Genomic DNA, 12,176 nt, shown 5'->3' with positions numbered 1-12,176 from the left:
GATGTTTACCAAATCATTTTTACAATTGTTTTATCACTGTTTATGTCACATAAAAAGCTTATATTGAACAGATGATTTAAATGACACGAGTCATGTCTTCGCACCTGCACGTGCTGAAATGATAAGGTGACTGGGGTGCAGACAGGTATCTGTAACATTAACTCTGGTTTCTCTTCAACCATTCGGATAAATCTTTCGCCTTTTACTAAAGATTTCCGTGGAGAGGAACATCACAATGAGTCTATAGACTAATTTATTACGCCCTGCATTGCCAGGGTCAACATTCCAAATAATAAAAATAGAAATCCAAGCACTTGCATCAAAGGGAGGTAACCACTTCTTGCTTCTGTCTTCTCTCCTCTTTTAATCTGGGGATATTGCAAATGTACAGCGTTGTTTACAAGCTGAAGCCACCATCCCCTCATTGACCTTTCCTTTATTATGGGTGGGCACGAGAATCGCTTGTTGGATTTGTATCTTGAGGGGTGCATTGACGTGAGCGTCGCTCACAATGATAGGCTAAGTAACACGATTAGTCCACGTTCAAAATGGCTGCCACACACACTGGATTGATCAAAGCCGACATTGTTTTGACACGCCATGCTTGCATCAAGCGATCTCCGAGTTGAAGATGTTTACCAAATCATTTTTACAATTGTTTTATCACTGTTTATGTCACATAAAAGGCTTATATTGAACAGATGATTTAAATGACACGAGTCATGTCTTCGCACCTGCACGTGCTGAAATGATAAGGTGACTGGGGTGCAGACAGGTATCTGTAACATTAACTCTGGTTTCTCTTCATCCATTCAGATAAATCTTTCGCCTTTTACTAAAGATTTCCGTGGAGAGGAACATCACAATGAGTCTATAGACTAATTTATTACGCCCTGCATTGCCAGGGTCAACATTCCAAATAATAAAAATAGAACTCCAAGCACTTGCATCAAAGGGAGGTAACCACTTCTTGCTTCTGTCTTCTCTCCTCTTTTAATGTGGGGATATTGCAAATGTACAGCGTTGTTTACAAGCTGAAGCCACCATCCCCTCATTGACCTTTTCTTTATTATGGGTGGGCACGAGAATCGCTTGTTGGATTTGTATCTTCAGGGGTGCATTGACGTGAGCGTCGCACAATGATAGGCTAAGTAACATGATTAGTCCACGTTCAAAATAGCTTCCACACACACTGGATTGATCAAAGCCGACATTATTTTGACACGCCATGCTTGCATCAAGCGATCTCCGAGTTGAAGATGTTTACCAAATCATTTTTACAATTGTTTTATCACTGTTTATGTCACATAAAAAGCTTATATTGAACAGATGATTTAAATGACACGAGTCATGTCTTCGCACCTGCACGTGCTGAAATGATAAGGTGACTGGGGTGCAGACAGGTATCTGTAACATTAACTCTGGTTTCTCTTCATCCATTCGGATAAATCTTTCGCCTTTTACTAAAGATTTCCGTGGAGAGGAACATCACAATGAGTCTATAGACTAATTTATTACGCCCTGCATTGCCAGGGTCAACATTCCAAATAATAAAAATAGAACTCCAAGCACTTGCATCAAAGGGAGGTAACCACTTCTTGCTTCTGTCTTCTCTCCTCTTTTAATGTGGGGATATTGCAAATGTACAGCGTTGTTTACAAGCTGAAGCCACCATCCCCTCATTGACCTTTCCTTTATTATGGGTGCGCACGAGAATCGCTTGTTGGATTTGTATCTTGAGGGGTGCATTGACGTGAGCGTCGCTCACAATGATAGGCTAAGTAACATGATTAGTCCACGTTCAAAATAGCTTCCACACACACTGGATTGATCAAAGCCGACATTATTTTGACACGCCATGCTTGCATCAAGCGATCTCCGAGTTGAAGATGTTTACCAAATCATTTTTACAATTGTTTTATCACTGTTTATGTCACATAAAAAGCTTATATTGAACAGATGATTTAAATGACACGAGTCATGTCTTCGCACCTGCACGTGCTGAAATGATAAGGTGACTGGGGTGCAGACAGGTATCTGTAACATTAACTCTGGTTTCTCTTCAACCATTCGGATAAATCTTTCGCCTTTTACTAAAGATTTCCGTGGAGAGGAACATCACAATGAGTCTATAGACTAATTTATTACGCCCTGCATTGCCAGGGTCAACATTCCAAATAATAAAAATAGAAATCCAAGCACTTGCATCAAAGGGAGGTAACCACTTCTTGCTTCTGTCTTCTCTCCTCTTTTAATGTGGGGATATTGCAAATGTACAGCGTTGTTTACAAGCTGAAGCCACCATCCCCTCATTGACCTTTCCTTTATTATGGGTGGGCACGAGTTACTTACTTACTTATATTGGAGATTTAACGTGCGCTTTCCGACTGCAAGCGTATGTCGCACACGGGCCCGGCCAGGCCATTTAATGTGTTTCCAAAAAGGGGAAAAGTGAGTTTGTGCAACCCAGGAGGGGGCTTTAGGGGTTACTTATATAGTAATTTTGAAATTTTGAGATTTGGAAAGAATGCCAAGAGTGGGTTGGGGGACGAACTAAGGGAGCTGTGTGTGTTGGGTGGTTATCAAATAAGGTAGTTTTGGTTTTAATATTTTATTTGGGGTTTAAATGCGACTATTTAGTCCTGTTTTTATTAGGTATATGCCTAAGGCTTTGAATTTTTCTAATTTATTTTGTGGGTTTAGGATTGATTCTAGTGTAAGTCCGGTTTTAAGATTTAGGGTGGTCTGTAGTGTTGTTCGGTGTGTTTGGTAGTGTGTGCAGTGAATGAGTACGTGTTCTGGTGTTTCTTGTTGTTTGCAATGTGGGCAGTTTCCTGTTGTGTGTAGTTTAGCTATTTTACGGTGATTATTTAGTTTGGTGTGGCCTGTTTGTAGTTTGGTAATTATTCTGTCGATTTGTTTGGATGGGTGTAGTATTTTGGGTTTATTTAAGGGTTTTTTGAGTACTTTCCTGATTTGGCTATTTGAGTTTTGGTATATATTTTGCCATTTTTTGTTAATTTTTTGTTTAGTGACACTTTTGATTTCTGATTTTGAGCTGGGTAAGTTTAAGCTTATTTCTGGGAGTTTAAGGGATAATTTTGCTGCTTTATCTGCCTTTTCATTTCCAAAGATTCCTACGTGGGCGGGGATCCAAATGAACTCTATTTGTTTACCTACCTTAGTTAAGTTGTTTGAGCTATTGAGTATTTGATTTATTAGTTTGGGGCGGTTTTTAGTGTTTTTATTTTTGAGGGCTTGTAGTCCACTGAGAGAGTCGGTTAGGATGAGGATTTTTTGGTGTTTTTTAGATTGCTGATTGTGTAGTGCTGAGGCCATGCCCATTAGTTCGGCCGTGAATATGGATTGGTTGTTTGGGAGTCGGTAAGATTGTGTGTCTTTGGTTGGTTGTGCGATGTGGACTCCGAAACCTGTGTGTTTTGAGATCGGATCTGAGGATCCGTCTGTGTATATGTGACACCAATTTGGCCAATGTTCATGTATGTATGCTAGTGTGGTGGTTTTAGCGATGTTAGGATCGGTCTGTTTATTTAGTGTATCGGCTAGTGTTGTGTCTATTTTTGGTATTTTAAGTTTTGGAGTGAAGATATTGGATGATTTATTGTTTTGTTTAAGATTATTTATTTTGTGTTCGTTTAGGTAATTGGTTATTCTTTGGGAAATTGGAGTAAGTAGTGGATGTTTCCGGGCTAGGGCTTGGTTTCTAGGGCTAATATTTTGTTTTATTAAGTTTTCGATTAGTGGGTTTGATTGGGACGCGGCCCAGAAGTTTAGGGTAAGTTGTTCCCTACGTAGTTTAAGTGGCATTTCTCCTGTTAAGGCCTGGAGTGAGGTGGAAGAGGTGCCATGTTGAGTTCGTGTGATTAGTTTTAGGGCCTGATACTGGATTGAGTCTAGTTTTTTAATGAGAGAGTTGTTTAAGGTGTCGTAAATGGCACTGCCATAGTCTAGTTTGGACCTAATTAGTGATATATAGAGTGAGAGGAGGGTGTTTTTAGAGGCCCCCCAGTTGGAGCCGGTTAGGCATCTTAACGTGTTTAGGTCTTTGCTGCATCTGGTTACAAGGTTTTTAATGTGAGCATCCCAGGTGAGATGTTCATCGAAGATTAATCCTAAGAATTTGGTTTGTTTTTGGAATTTGATTGGTTTGTTGTTTAGTTGGAGGTTTAGGGTGGCGGGTTGCATATTTTTGTGTTTAAATACTATTCCTGTGGTTTTTTCTGAGTTTAGGGAGAAGCCCCATTTGTCAGCCCATTTTTGTATTTTATTTAGAGATTTTTGTAGTAAGTTTTGGGCCATTTTAATGCTTTTAGTGCGGATCCAGAGGGCTCCATCATCCGCGAATTTTGATGTGTTTACTTTGGGGGATAGTCCCTCGAATAAATCGTTAATCATAATATTGAAGAGTGTTGGGCTTAGGATGCTGCCCTGGGGAGTGCCATTTTCTAGGGGACATTGGTCCGATAGCGTTTGGTCTATGCCCACGGTGATTTTGCGGTTTGTTAGGAAACTTTGGATGTAGTTAATTATTTGACCTTTAAGTCCTATTTTTTGTAGTTTTTGTATTAGTCCGTTATGCCAAACCATGTCGAATGCTTTGGAGAAGTCTAGAAAGATGCCTGTAGTATATTGTTTGTTAAGTTGGCCTGTTTTAATGTCCTGCTCTAGTCGGGCGAGGTTATCTAAGGTTGAGCGTCCAGGAGTGAAACCGCTTTGGTCTGGATTTATTATGTTGTTTTGTTCTAAGTAGTGTTGTAACCTGTTTTTGGCCATTGATTCCATTACTTTGCATAAGTTAGAAGTTAGGGAGATTGGTCTGTATGAATTAGCCTGGTCAGCTGGTTTATTGGGTTTGGGGATTGGTATGACCAGGGCTTGTTTCCAAGGTGATGGGACCTGTCCGTTTAGATATATGAGGTTATAGAGTTTCAGAAGAGTTTGGAGTAGTTTGGGTGGTAGTTGTTTAATTATCTGGTATGAAGTAAGGTCTAAGCCTGGGGCTGTGCCCTTTTTCCTATTTTGTAGGACGTGGAGTAGTTCTTCCATTGTGAAATGGAGATTAATTTCTAGGTTATTATCTTTTGGCTCTTTGGTAAATTTGGTTTCTGCTTTTAGTTGTTCCTGGAATTTTTGGTTGAAGTTGCTATTGCTACTGACGGCCGAGAAGTGATTTGCTAGGTTATTAGCTTTTTCAGTGGGGTTTGTTGAATTGTTTACGTTGGGAGTTTTTTTATGACGTTTAATGCCCCTAATGGCGTGGATTTTGCGCCAAACTGTTCTGGCGTCTGTATGATGGTTAATTTCTTCGCAAAATTTTTTCCAGTCTCTTGTTTTAGCTGTTTTAACTAAGCTTTGTACTTTGTGATTTAGTTCATGTGCTATCTTTAGGTGTTTGGAGTCACGTTTGGCTTTATTGAATGCGGATTTGCGTTTACGCCTCGTTTGTTCTATCTCCTCGTTCCACCAAGGAACCGAGGGTTTGCCTATGCTGGTTGTTTTGAAAGGAATGGAGTTTTTAGCTGCGTTTATTATATAGTCAGTGAGGTTTTTACAGTAGATTTCGGGGTCGTTACTTTCTAGGTCAGCTAGGTTAGCCTGGTTGCAAATGTCCTGAAATTTGTCCCAGTCGGCTTTGTTGTAGTGGAATTTAGGTTCCTGGTTTGGGGCTGGTGATGGGATGTTTACGTCTCCTATAGTTATATTTATGGGGAAGTGGTCACTACCTAGTGGTACCCCGTGTACTTCCCATTGAATACTTTGGGCTAAATCTGGGGTGCATATGGTTAAGTCGATAGCCGACATTTTGTGGTGTATTTTGTCGTATCTAGTAGGTTGGTTGTTATTTAGTAGTATTAGGTCATTTTGTTCTATCCATTCTGAGATGAGTTTTCCGTGTTTATCTACGAGAATCGCTTGTTGGATTTGTATCTTGAGGGGTGCATTGACGTGAGCGTCGCTCACAATGATAGGCTAAGTAACACGATTAGTCCACGTTCAAAATGGCTGCCACACACACTGGATTGATCAAAGCCGACATTATTTTGACACGCCATGCTTGCATCAAGCGATCTCCGAGTTGAAGATGTTTACCAAATCATTTTTACAATAGTTTTATCACTGTTTATGTCACATAAAAAGCTTATATTGAACAGATGATTTAAATGACACGAGTCATGTCTTCGCACCTGCACGTGCTGAAATGATAAGGTGACTGGGGTGCAGACAGGTATCTGTAACATTAACTCTGGTTTCTATTCATCCATTCGGATAAATCTTTCGCCTTTAACTAAAGATTTCCGTGGAGAGGAACATCACAATGAGTCTATAGACTAATTTATTACGCCCTGCATTGCCAGGGTCAACATTCCAAATAATAAAAATAGAACTCCAAGCACTTGCATCAAAGGGAGGTAACCACTTCTTGCTTCTGTCTTCTCTCCTCTTTTAATGTGGGGATATTGCAAATGTACAGCGTTGTTTACAAGCTGAAGCCACCATCCCCTCATTGACCTTTCCTTTATTATGGGTGCGCACGAGAATCGCTTGTTGGATTTGTATCTTGAGGGGTGCATTGACGTGAGCGTCGCTCACAATGATAGGCTAAGTAACATGATTAGTCCACGTTCAAAATAGCTTCCACACACACTGGATTGATCAAAGCCGACATTATTTTGACACGCCATGCTTGCATCAAGCGATCTCCGAGTTGAAGATGTTTACCAAATCATTTTTACAATTGTTTTATCACTGTTTATGTCACATAAAAAGCTTATGTTGAACAGATGATTTAAATGACACGAGTCATGTCTTCGCACCTGCACGTGCTGAAATGATAAGGTGACTGGGGTGCAGACAGGTATCTGTAACATTAACTCTGGTTTCTCTTCAACCATTCGGATAAATCTTTCGCCTTTTACTAAAGATTTCCGTGGAGAGGAACATCACAATGAGTCTATAGACTAATTTATTACGCCCTGCATTGCCAGGGTCAACATTCCAAATAATAAAAATAGAAATCCAAGCACTTGCATCAAAGGGAGGTAACCACTTCTTGCTTCTGTCTTCTCTCCTCTTTTAATGTGGGGATATTGCAAATGTACAGCGTTGTTTACAAGCTGAAGCCACCATCCCCTCATTGACCTTTCCTTTATTATGGGTGGGCACGAGTTACTTACTTACTTATATTGGAGATTTAACGTGCGCTTTCCGACTGCAAGCGTATGTCGCACACGGGCCCGGCCAGGCCATTTAATGTGTTTCCAAAAAGGGGAAAAGTGAGTTTGTGCAACCCAGGAGGGGGCTTTAGGGGTTACTTATATAGTAATTTTGAAATTTTGAGATTTGGAAAGAATGCCAAGAGTGGGTTGGGGGACGAACTAAGGGAGCTGTGTGTGTTGGGTGGTTATCAAATAAGGTAGTTTTGGTTTTAATATTTTATTTGGGGTTTAAATGCGACTATTTAGTCCTGTTTTTATTAGGTATATGCCTAAGGCTTTGAATTTTTCTAATTTATTTTGTGGGTTTAGGATTGATTCTAGTGTAAGTCCGGTTTTAAGATTTAGGGTGGTCTGTAGTGTTGTTCGGTGTGTTTGGTAGTGTGTGCAGTGAATGAGTACGTGTTCTGGTGTTTCTTGTTGTTTGCAATGTGGGCAGTTTCCTGTTGTGTGTAGTTTAGCTATTTTACGGTGATTATTTAGTTTGGTGTGGCCTGTTTGTAGTTTGGTAATTATTCTGTCGATTTGTTTGGATGGGTGTAGTATTTTGGGTTTATTTAAGGGTTTTTTGAGTACTTTCCTGATTTGGCTATTTGAGTTTTGGTATATATTTTGCCATTTTTTGTTAATTTTTTGTTTAGTGACACTTTTGATTTCTGATTTTGAGCTGGGTAAGTTTAAGCTTATTTCTGGGAGTTTAAGGGATAATTTTGCTGCTTTATCTGCCTTTTCATTTCCAAAGATTCCTACGTGGGCGGGGATCCAAATGAACATTATTTGTTTACCTACCTTAGTTAAGTTGTTTGAGCTATTGAGTATTTGATTTATTAGTTTGGGGCGGTTTTTAGTGTTTTTATTTTTGAGGGCTTGTAGTCCACTGAGAGAGTCGGTTAGGATGAGGATTTTTTGGTGTTTTTTAGATTGCTGATTGTGTAGTGCTGAGGCCATGCCCATTAGTTCGGCCGTGAATATGGATTGGTTGTTTGGGAGTCGGTAAGATTGTGTGTCTTTGGTTGGTTGTGCGATGTGGACTCCGAAACCTGTGTGTTTTGAGATCGGATCTGAGGATCCGTCTGTGTATATGTGACACCAATTTGGCCAATGTTCATGTATGTATGCTAGTGTGGTGGTTTTAGCGATGTTAGGATCGGTCTGTTTATTTAGTGTATCGGCTAGTGTTGTGTCTATTTTTGGTATTTTAAGTTTTGGAGTGAAGATATTGGATGATTTATTGTTTTGTTTAAGATTATTTATTTTGTGTTCGTTTAGGTAATTGGTTATTCTTTGGGAAATTGGAGTAAGTAGTGGATGTTTCCGGGCTAGGGCTTGGTTTCTAGGGCTAATATTTTGTTTTATTAAGTTTTCGATTAGTGGGTTTGATTGGGACGCGGCCCAGAAGTTTAGGGTAAGTTGTTCCCTACGTAGTTTAAGTGGCATTTCTCCTGTTAAGGCCTGGAGTGAGGTGGAAGAGGTGCCATGTTGAGTTCGTGTGATTAGTTTTAGGGCCTGATACTGGATTGAGTCTAGTTTTTTAATGAGAGAGTTGTTTAAGGTGTCGTAAATGGCACTGCCATAGTCTAGTTTGGACCTAATTAGTGATATATAGAGTGAGAGGAGGGTGTTTTTAGAGGCCCCCCAGTTGGAGCCGGTTAGGCATCTTAACGTGTTTAGGTCTTTGCTGCATCTGGTTACAAGGTTTTTAATGTGAGCATCCCAGGTGAGATGTTCATCGAAGATTAATCCTAAGAATTTGGTTTGTTTTTGGAATTTGATTGGTTTGTTGTTTAGTTGGAGGTTTAGGGTGGCGGGTTGCATATTTTTGTGTTTAAATACTATTCCTGTGGTTTTTTCTGAGTTTAGGGAGAAGCCCCATTTGTCAGCCCATTTTTGTATTTTATTTAGAGATTTTTGTAGTAAGTTTTGGGCCATTTTAATGCTTTTAGTGCGGATCCAGAGGGCTCCATCATCCGCGAATTTTGATGTGTTTACTTTGGGGGATAGTCCCTCGAATAAATCGTTAATCATAATATTGAAGAGTGTTGGGCTTAGGATGCTGCCCTGGGGAGTGCCATTTTCTAGGGGACATTGGTCCGATAGCGTTTGGTCTATGCCCACGGTGATTTTGCGGTTTGTTAGGAAACTTTGGATGTAGTTAATTATTTGACCTTTAAGTCCTATTTTTTGTAGTTTTTGTATTAGTCCGTTATGCCAAACCATGTCGAATGCTTTGGAGAAGTCTAGAAAGATGCCTGTAGTATATTGTTTGTTAAGTTGGCCTGTTTTAATGTCCTGCTCTAGTCGGGCGAGGTTATCTAAGGTTGAGCGTCCAGGAGTGAAACCGCTTTGGTCTGGATTTATTATGTTGTTTTGTTCTAAGTAGTGTTGTAACCTGTTTTTGGCCATTGATTCCATTACTTTGCATAAGTTAGAAGTTAGGGAGATTGGTCTGTATGAATTAGCCTGGTCAGCTGGTTTATTGGGTTTGGGGATTGGTATGACCAGGGCTTGTTTCCAAGGTGATGGGACCTGTCCGTTTAGATATATGAGGTTATAGAGTTTCAGAAGAGTTTGGAGTAGTTTGGGTGGTAGTTGTTTAATTATCTGGTATGAAGTAAGGTCTAAGCCTGGGGCTGTGCCCTTTTTCCTATTTTGTAGGACGTGGAGTAGTTCTTCCATTGTGAAATGGAGATTAATTTCTAGGTTATTATCTTTTGGCTCTTTGGTAAATTTGGTTTCTGCTTTTAGTTGTTCCTGGAATTTTTGGTTGAAGTTGCTATTGCTACTGACGGCCGAGAAGTGATTTGCTAGGTTATTAGCTTTTTCAGTGGGGTTTGTTGAATTGTTTACGTTGGGAGTTTTTTTATGACGTTTAATGCCCCTAATGGCGTGGATTTTGCGCCAAACTGTTCTGGCGTCTGTATGATGGTTAATTTCTTCGCAAAATTTTTTCCAGTCTCTTGTTTTAGCTGTTTTAACTAAGCTTTGTACTTTGTGATTTAGTTCATGTGCTATCTTTAGGTGTTTGGAGTCACGTTTGGCTTTATTGAATGCGGATTTGCGTTTACGCCTCGTTTGTTCTATCTCCTCGTTCCACCAAGGAACCGAGGGTTTGCCTATGCTGGTTGTTTTGAAAGGAATGGAGTTTTTAGCTGCGTTTATTATATAGTCAGTGAGGTTTTTACAGTAGATTTCGGGGTCGTTACTTTCTAGGTCAGCTAGGTTAGCCTGGTTGCAAATGTCCTGAAATTTGTCCCAGTCGGCTTTGTTGTAGTGGAATTTAGGTTCCTGGTTTGGGGCTGGTGATGGGATGTTTACGTCTCCTATAGTTATATTTATGGGGAAGTGGTCACTACCTAGTGGTACCCCGTGTACTTCCCATTGAATACTTTGGGCTAAATCTGGGGTGCATATGGTTAAGTCGATAGCCGACATTTTGTGGTGTATTTTGTCGTATCTAGTAGGTTGGTTGTTATTTAGTAGTATTAGGTCATTTTGTTCTATCCATTCTGAGATGAGTTTTCCGTGTTTATCTACGAGAATCGCTTGTTGGATTTGTATCTTGAGGGGTGCATTGACGTGAGCGTCGCTCACAATGATAGGCTAAGTAACACGATTAGTCCACGTTCAAAATGGCTGCCACACACACTGGATTGATCAAAGCCGACATTATTTTGACACGCCATGCTTGCATCAAGCGATCTCCGAGTTGAAGATGTTTACCAAATCATTTTTACAATAGTTTTATCACTGTTTATGTCACATAAAAAGCTTATATTGAACAGATGATTTAAATGACACGAGTCATGTCTTCGCACCTGCACGTGCTGAAATGATAAGGTGACTGGGGTGCAGACAGGTATCTGTAACATTAACTCTGGTTTCTATTCATCCATTCGGATAAATCTTTCGCCTTTAACTAAAGATTTCCGTGGACAGGAACATCACAATGAGTCTATAGACTAATTTATTACGCCCTGCATTGCCAGGGTCAACATTCCAAATAATAAAAATAGAACTCCAAGCACTTGCATCAAAGGGAGGTAACCACTTCTTGCTTCTGTCTTCTCTCCTCTTTTAATGTGGGGATATTGCAAATGTACAGCGTTGTTTACAAGCTGAAGCCACCATCCCCTCATTGACCTTTCCTTTATTATGGGTGCGCACGAGAATCGCTTGTTGGATTTGTATCTTGAGGGGTGCATTGACGTGAGCGTCGCTCACAATGATAGGCTAAGTAACATGATTAGTCCACGTTCAAAATAGCTTCCACACACACTGGATTGATCAAAGCCGACATTATTTTGACACGCCATGCTTGCATCAAGCGATCTCCGAGTTGAAGATGTTTACCAAATCATTTTTACAATTGTTTTATCACTGTTTATGTCACATAAAAAGCTTATATTGAACAGATGATTTAAATGACACGAGTCATGTCTTCGCACCTGCACGTGCTGAAATGATAAGGTGACTGGGGTGCAGACAGGTATCTGTAACATTAACTCTGGTTTCTCTTCATCCATTCGGATAAATCTTTCGCCTTTTACTAAAGATTTCCGTGGAGAGGAACATCATAATGAGTCTATAGACTAATTTATTACGCCCTGCATTGCCAGGGTCAACATTCCAAATAATAAAAATAGAACTCCAAGCACTTGCATCAAAGGGAGGTAACCACTTCTTGCTTCTGTCTTCTCTCCTCTTTTAATGTGGGGATATTGCAAATGTACAGCGTTGTTTACAAGCTGAAGCCACCATCCCCTCATTGACCTTTTCTTTATTATGGGTGGGCACGACAATCGCTTGTTGGATTTGTATCTTGAGGGGTGCATTGACGTGAGCGTCGCTCACAATGATAGGCTAAGTAACACGATTAGTCCACGTTCAAAATAGCTTCCACACACACTGGATTGATCAAAGCCGACATTATTTTGACACGCC

At 40.1% G+C, this 12,176-nt stretch overlaps 8 non-coding genes across 8 annotated transcripts; all 8 read left to right on the top strand.

Annotated features, from left to right (window-relative positions):
- Positions 1–158: 158 nt before the first annotated feature.
- On the top strand, positions 159–279 carry LOC139466427 (U5 spliceosomal RNA). The gene has a single exon (XR_011653469.1). It is a non-coding gene; the product is annotated as a U5 spliceosomal RNA (small nuclear RNA).
- Positions 280–788: 509 nt separating this feature from the next.
- Positions 789–909, top strand: LOC139466492 (U5 spliceosomal RNA). The gene has a single exon (XR_011653533.1). It is a non-coding gene; the product is annotated as a U5 spliceosomal RNA (small nuclear RNA).
- A 507-nt stretch (positions 910–1,416) lies between these two features.
- On the top strand, positions 1,417–1,537 carry LOC139466187 (U5 spliceosomal RNA). Its single transcript, XR_011653242.1, has one exon. It is a non-coding gene; the product is annotated as a U5 spliceosomal RNA (small nuclear RNA).
- A 509-nt stretch (positions 1,538–2,046) lies between these two features.
- On the top strand, positions 2,047–2,167 carry LOC139466424 (U5 spliceosomal RNA). Its single transcript, XR_011653467.1, has one exon. It is a non-coding gene; the product is annotated as a U5 spliceosomal RNA (small nuclear RNA).
- A 4,093-nt stretch (positions 2,168–6,260) lies between these two features.
- On the top strand, positions 6,261–6,381 carry LOC139466543 (U5 spliceosomal RNA). The gene has a single exon (XR_011653581.1). It is a non-coding gene; the product is annotated as a U5 spliceosomal RNA (small nuclear RNA).
- A 509-nt stretch (positions 6,382–6,890) lies between these two features.
- LOC139466423 (U5 spliceosomal RNA) lies at positions 6,891–7,011 on the top strand. The gene has a single exon (XR_011653466.1). It is a non-coding gene; the product is annotated as a U5 spliceosomal RNA (small nuclear RNA).
- Positions 7,012–11,104: 4,093 nt separating this feature from the next.
- LOC139466540 (U5 spliceosomal RNA) lies at positions 11,105–11,225 on the top strand. The gene has a single exon (XR_011653578.1). It is a non-coding gene; the product is annotated as a U5 spliceosomal RNA (small nuclear RNA).
- Positions 11,226–11,734: 509 nt separating this feature from the next.
- On the top strand, positions 11,735–11,855 carry LOC139466263 (U5 spliceosomal RNA). The gene has a single exon (XR_011653313.1). It is a non-coding gene; the product is annotated as a U5 spliceosomal RNA (small nuclear RNA).
- Positions 11,856–12,176: the final 321 nt, after the last annotated feature.

The sequence above is a fragment of the Haliotis cracherodii genome, unplaced genomic scaffold, assembly GCF_022045235.1.
Source record: "Haliotis cracherodii isolate W230 unplaced genomic scaffold, xgHalCrac1.p SCAF_18, whole genome shotgun sequence".
NCBI lineage: Eukaryota > Metazoa > Mollusca > Gastropoda > Lepetellida > Haliotidae > Haliotis > Haliotis cracherodii.
This window is presented reverse-complemented; position numbering and strand designations above follow the sequence as displayed.